The sequence below is a fragment of the Myotis daubentonii genome, chromosome 9 (genome assembly GCF_963259705.1).
Source record: "Myotis daubentonii chromosome 9, mMyoDau2.1, whole genome shotgun sequence".
Taxonomy (NCBI): Eukaryota; Metazoa; Chordata; class Mammalia; order Chiroptera; family Vespertilionidae; genus Myotis; species Myotis daubentonii.
In genome coordinates, this window is record NC_081848.1 from 33,770,427 (window position 1) to 33,777,404 (window position 6,978).

The window sequence follows — 6,978 nt, forward strand, 5'->3', positions numbered from 1 at the left end:
TAAATGAAGAAAATGAAAGAGCACAGTGTCCCGCAGGCCACCTCCGAAATACAGGCCACACTCACAGCTGCGAGCTAACTACAGCACATGGAGAGAAGAAAAGGCCACGTTCTGTACTTTGATACTGTTTTAGTGGTTATAAAAGAATACATGTTCACTGTGGGGGAACTGTTAAGACACAGCACAAAGGAGACACTGTACCCTGGGTCCTGTGGAGGGCGCCAGGACAGGCTCGGGGACACTAGCCTGCTGGGGAAATGCCTTCATCGCTCATGGTGGCCATCACAGGTCCCTCGCAGAACTGCTATGAGGATCAAAGGGAATAATGTGTTTGCAAGTATTTCTTTTCCTATTTTATTTTCTCCCACTGTGCAATCTGCCTCAGTGCCTGTAGCCTGCAGGCAGAGGCCGGGCAATGGTTCAAGGCCACAGTTTGCTCTGGCACTATGAGTTACACAGGGAGATGGGGCTGCTGCCATCAATCTAAACCCAAGCATTCACTCACTGTGGCAGCGTCTTAGACTGGAGAAGGGCAATAAGCCCCATGGTTAAGCACCAGGAGCTGCAGCCTGGAAGCCCCGGGTCAGGTACCAGTTGTCACTGACCTTAACGCCTCCAGCAAGATCTCTACCTCTTGTGCCTGTTTCTTTTTTTTTTTTTAATATTTTTATTGATTTTTTACAGAGAGGAAGGGAGAGAGATAGAGAGTCAGAAACATCGATGAGAGAGAAACATCGATCAGCCGCCTCCTGCACATCCCCCACTGGGGATGTGCCCGAAACCCAGGTACATGTCCTTGACCAGAATCGAACCTGGGACCTTTCAGTCCCCAGGCCGACGCTCTATCCACTGAGCCAAACCAGTTTCGGCTCGTGCCTGTTTCTTTACCAGCCAAATGAGCATGATAATAATAATAGCTGCCTCATAGAGGGTTTGGGGGGGATTCAATGTGATCAGTTATATGAGGCTTGCAGGTCAGTATCTAACCAAGATAAGCCCTCAAATAAATGTAAACCAGCCCTGGTCAGGTAGCTCAGTTGGGTGAGTGTTGTCCTATACACCAAAAGGTTGCAGGTTCGATTCCCAGTCAGGGCACATGCCTAGGTTGTGGGTTTGATTCCCCATCAGGGTGCATACAAGAGGCAACTAATCAATGTTTCTCTGTCACATTAATGTTTCTCTGTTTCTCTCTCTCTCTCTCTCTCTCTCTCTCTCTCTCTCCCTTCCTTTCTCTCTAAAAATCAATGAATATATCCTCAGGTGAGGATAAAAAAAAGAAAAATGTAAGCCATTATATTTATAATTTAGCATATTCTCCAGGAGGACCAGAATGTCGCTCTATTTTCAGACCCTTGTACAGTGCCTGAAACACAGTGAATATTAAATCAATATTCCCTGCCCCCTTCCTCCCTCAGCCACCCCTGTGTTCTCTTCTCCAGGCAAAACCTCCCTGGTCTCTTAGCTGCTTCTCAGCTGACAAGGACTCTGGGATGTGTCCCCACTCTGTTCATTTCTGTTCCTCTGTGCCTCTCTTCAAACACGGTGCCCAGCCTCAGGGAAAGTCTGTGGGTTAAGTGACGGGCCCCCAAATTATGGTCCTGAAGCTGGGACCATTTTCAACACCATATGTGTGGGTGCAGGTGGAGTGGTATACCCTATCCAAACGGTGTGACCTTGCAGAGAGGCGGTGACACCTGACCCATTACCGCTGCCTGAGTTATGAGGCACCAGCCCCAAATTGTCTACAAGCCAGAGAGGGCTTGTAGGAAAGTGTTAGGCAGACCTGCCTGCACCTACAAAGGCTGGAGGAAAAGGAAAACTGCCATTGGTGCTACTTGGCATCACGCAGACAAGTGAACAAAAGAATCATTGGATGGATTCAATAGGAACTATGCTTTCCTACTGAATGCATGAGGCTGCCTTGTGTAATATAAGAGCACTGGACATGGCCTGGGAAGACATACGCTCTGACACATGACTTTTCTGAGCCTCGGTTTCCTTATCTGGAAGATGGGCATAATATTATCGGTACTATTTCCTCTCTCTCTCATTGTAAAGATCAAAATATGGTAATGAACGTGAAGAGCCTTGAAACTGTAAAGGGCTGCAGAACCTTACGGAAGATCAAAATGTATTTTTTTCATTTCTTTTTCAGCCATGACGAACAATAACAATGCCTTCAAGTGTGTGGCACTATGAGTCTCAGGAGTGCTCCCACCGTATTCCACCTCCTAGGATGGAGTCTAGCAATTGTAGGGGCTTAATAAATATCTGATAAATAAAAGAACTAATGGCTACCACCAGCATTTCCACTTTTCTAATCTTTAGGACTCAAGGAAACATCATTTTCTTAAGTGAAAAAAGTATAATTTAGTGACTCAGACAGACCTGGGTTCAAATCTGGGCTGTGCCAGCACGGCCAAGGGTGAACCTGAGGAGGGGCGGTGAAGGATTGAAGAAAAGACAGACAAGAGAATACAGCTGGGGCTCGGTGGATCTCCTGTGCGTGGCTGAGGACACAAAAGACCCAGCCTGCAAGCCAATGCTTTATTTTACAGTCTGATTAAAACAAGGGTAGATTAACATGTATACAGATGCTCTTGTTTTGGCAACACTTGCTACACCTCCCACAGCCCATTAGCTACTTAGGAAGGAATTAGGGAGGGCTACAAGATCAGGCTTAATTATGCTGGGAGATCTCTGTTCTCCAGGCTGGGACTTGTTTGTGGCCCTGCCACAGGTCAGCCTGAGGCTTGATCCTAGAGCCGTTCCCTACACAAATCCTAACTTGACCACTTACTAGCTGTCTAAGCTAATTAGTCCATGGCTCTGAGCCTTTGTGCCCTGTTCAGGAAACTGTAGAAAATGGATCATTATCGTACCCCCCGAAAAAGTCTTTGCTTTTGTTTTTGCATTTTCACTGTGAAGTATCTAGCTATAGCATTTATTATTATTATTGTTATTACTATTATCAATGTTCCTTGGGATTTAATGGGCTTCTTAAATCTGAATGATGTCTTCCATAAGTTCCAGAAAATTCTCAGTCATTATTTATTGAATGTTACCTATTCTGTTTTTGGATCTCCTCTTCAATCTAATAAATTTATCCTATTCTCCATTTATTAATATTTCCACCATATTTCCCATATCTTTTTCTTTCAGTGCTCATTTTCTCTGTGCTTATAGACTGGACCTGATTGATGGTGTTGTAAAATTTGGTCAGATACATGCAAAAAAGTGAAACTAGACCAACAATTTATACTATACACAAAAATAAACTCAAAATGGATAAAGGACTTAAATGTAAGACCAGAAATCATAAAAATCTTAGAGAATCTATAGTCAGAAAAATATGTCATAGCAATATCTTTACTGATACAGCTCCTAGGACAATGGAAACTACGGAGAAAATAAACAAATGGGACTTCATCAAAATAAAAAGCTTCTGGGTTAAAACACAGCGCCAAGAAGGTGAGCAAACATATTAAGAACCGTATGCCATATATGCCAGGTCCCTTGAAACAGCAAGGATGGACCGGCTCCCGGCACAACAGCAGACCAGAGGATCGCAAGAATCAAGTCAAAGATTTGAAATACGAAGAAGCAAAAAACACCCAACCGGAAAAGCAAATTGAAAAAAGAATCAAAAATACGAAGGAAGTGTAAGGAGCCTCTGGGACAGCTTCAAGCGTACCAACATCCGAATTATAGGGGTGCCAGAAGAAGGGAGAGAGAGAGCAAGATATTGAAAACCTATTTGAAGAAATAATGACAGAAAACTTCCCCTACCTGGTGAAAGAAATAAACTTACAAGTCCAGGAAGCACAGAGAACCCGAAACAAAGGGAATCCAAAGAGGACCACACCAAGACACATCATAATTTAAATGCCAAGAGCAAAAGACAAGAGAGAATCTTAAAAGCAGCAAGAGAAAGACAGTCAGTTACCTCCAAGGGAATACTCATACGACTGTCAGCTGATTTCTCAACAGAAACTTTGCAGGCCAGAAGAGAGTGGCAAGAAATATTCAAGGTGATGAATGCCAAGAACCTACAACCAAGATTACTTTATCCAGCAAAGCTATCATTCAGAATTGAAGGTCAGATAAAGAGCTTCACAGATAAGGAAAAGCTAAAGGAGTTCATCACCACCAAACCAGTATTATATGAAATGCTGAAAGGTATTCTTTAAGAAGAGGAAGAAGAAGAAAAAGGTAAAGATACAAATTATGAACAACAAATACACATCCATCAACAAGTGAATCTAAAAATCAAGTGAATAAATAATCTGATGAACAGAATAAACTGGTGATTATAATAGAATCAGGGGCATAGAAAGAGAGTGGACTGACTATTCTTGTGGGGGAAAGGGGTGTGGGGGATGTGGGAAGAGACTGGACAAAAATCGTGCACCTATGAATGAGGACAGTGGTGGAGGGGTGAGGGTGGAGGGTGGAAGGGGAACCGGGTGGAGGGGAGCTATGGGGGGAAAAAAGAGGAACAACTGTAATAATCTGAACAATAAAGATTTAATAAAAAATAAAAAAAAACAAAATAAAAAGCTTCTGCACAGCCCCCCCCCCCCCTCCTCCCAAAATCAACAAAATAAGGAAAAAGCGCACTGCATGGGAGAACATATCTGCCAATGTTCTCTCTGATAAGGATTTAATCTCCAAAATTTATAGGTAACTGATACAACTTAACAAAAGGAAGATAAACAATCCAATCAAAAAATGGGCAAAGAGCCTAAATAGGCACTTTTCGAAAGAGGACATACAGAAAGCCAAGAGACATATGAAAACATGCTCAAAGTCACTAATCATCCGAGAGATGCAAATCAAAACGACAATGAGGTAACATTTTGCACCTGTCAGAATGACTATCAACAAGTCAACAAATGACAAGTGCTGGTAAGGATGTGGAAAAAAAGGAACCCTCATGCACTGCTGGTGGGAATGCAGACTACTGCAGCCACTGTGGAAAACAGTGCAGAGTTTCCTCAAAACATTAACAGTGGAACTCCTATTTGACCCAGTAATCCCACTTCTAGGAATAAATCCCAAGAAAACAGAAACACCGATCAGAAAGGATATATGCACCCCTATGTTCATAGCAGCACAATTTATAATAGCTAAGATTTGGAAACAATGTAGGTGCCCATCAGCAGATGAATGGATTAGAAAACTGTGTTACATCTACACAATGGAATACTATGCTGATGTAGGAAAAGAAGGAATTCTTACCATTGGCAACAGCATGGATGGAAATGGAGAGCATTATGCTAAGTGAAGTAAGCCAACCAGAGAAAGATAAATATCACATAATCTCACTCATTTGTGGAATATAATGAACAACATAAACTGATGAACAAAACTAAAACCAGAGACATAGAAGCATCGAACAGACTGTCCAACCTCTTAGGAAAGACGGTGGGGGGGGGGGGGGGGGGGCGGGTAAGAGATCAACCAAAGGACGTGTATGCATGCATATGAGCATAACCAATGGGCACAGACAGTAGGGGGGTGAGGGAATGTGCTGAGGGGTGGGAGCGGCTAGGGAGAGGTCAATGGGGGGAAAAGGAGACTCATGTAATACTTTAAACAATAAATAATTTAAGTTTTTTTTAAAGTAATTTAAAGAACCTGTTTTTACCCATCTACTGAGGTATTTTTTAATTATTCTATCTCTAGAGGTCTAAATCATGATTTTTGTTTTTTATAAACCCTACTTAGAACTTTCTAAACCACCTCCTCTTTTTACTCAGTGTTTTTTTCTTTTCTTAGTTTCAACTTATTTTTGTTTTTGTTTATTTAACTATCTTTTAAAATTTCTTTAGTCTCTAAGATTGTTCTATGTTATGTAATAACATACTTATTAGAGCTCTAATTCTTTGTTTTTGTGTCTGTTGATTCTTGCTCATTGCTTTCTTATGGGTGTTTTAATTTGTGATCTTAAGCTCATCTCCAGCCGGGCTTTGCTATCAGAATCCTATATAGTTTTGGGTCAGAGAGTGTTCCTCTGGGATGGGGTTGTGACAAAAGGACTCAGGAGACAATTTGAAGAGGCTCCTATTGGACAAAGATGGGACAATTCAAACTTCAATGAGAATGATAACCTGCAATTGACAGAATATATCATACTAGTACACGTTTAAAGCCATGAGAAATGACACATTAAAATAATCATATTAGTTACCTTTGGAAGGTGCTCTTTCATGTACACACTGTATGTAAAGGTAACTGAAGAGTTGATAAGAAGTGTCTTTTTATAAAAGAAACTAGAGGCCCGGTGCACAAAAATTTGTGCACTCGGGGGGGGGAGGGGGGGTCCCTCAGCCTGGCCTGTGCCCTCTAGCAGTCTGGGACCCCTCGGGAGATAACGACCTGCTGGCTTAGGCCTGCTCCCGGGTGGCAGAGGGCAGGCCCAATCCCTAGGTGCAGCCCCTGGTCGGGCTCAGAGCAGGGCTGATTGGGGAGTTGGGGCGCTGCCCCCTGTCACACTCAAGGCAGGGTCGATGGGGAGGTTGTGGAGCAACCCCCTGTCACGCACAGAGCAGGGCCCATCAGGGGGTTGGGGCTCTGTACCCTGTCACGCACAGAGCAGGGCCCATCAGGGGGTTGGGGTGCTGCCCTCTATCACCCACAGAGCAGGGCGGATCAGGGGGTTGGGGCGCTGCCACTCTCACACTCAGGGCAGGGCTGATGGGGAGGTTATGGCTCTACCCCGTCACACACAGAGCAGGGCCCGTGGGGGGGGGGGAGCTCCCCCCTATCAGGCACAGAGCAGGGTGGATAGGGAGGTTGTGGCCCCGCCCCCTGTCACACACAGAGCCGCAGGACGATCAGGGGGTTTGGGTGCTGCCCCCTGTCATGCTGATTCCAGTGCCGGGAGGCCTCACGGCTCCGCTGATCCCAGTGCTGGGAGGCATATTACCCTTTTACTATATAGGGTAGAGGCCTGGTGCACGGGTGGGGCCGGCT

At 44.2% G+C, this 6,978-nt stretch overlaps 1 non-coding gene across 1 annotated transcript; it reads right to left on the minus strand.

Moving 5' to 3' along the window:
• Positions 1-365: 365 nt before the first annotated feature.
• On the minus strand, positions 366-495 carry LOC132242424 (small nucleolar RNA SNORA42/SNORA80 family). The gene has a single exon (XR_009454618.1). It is a non-coding gene; the product is annotated as a small nucleolar RNA SNORA42/SNORA80 family (small nucleolar RNA).
• Between the last annotated feature and the right edge of the window lie 6,483 nt (positions 496-6,978).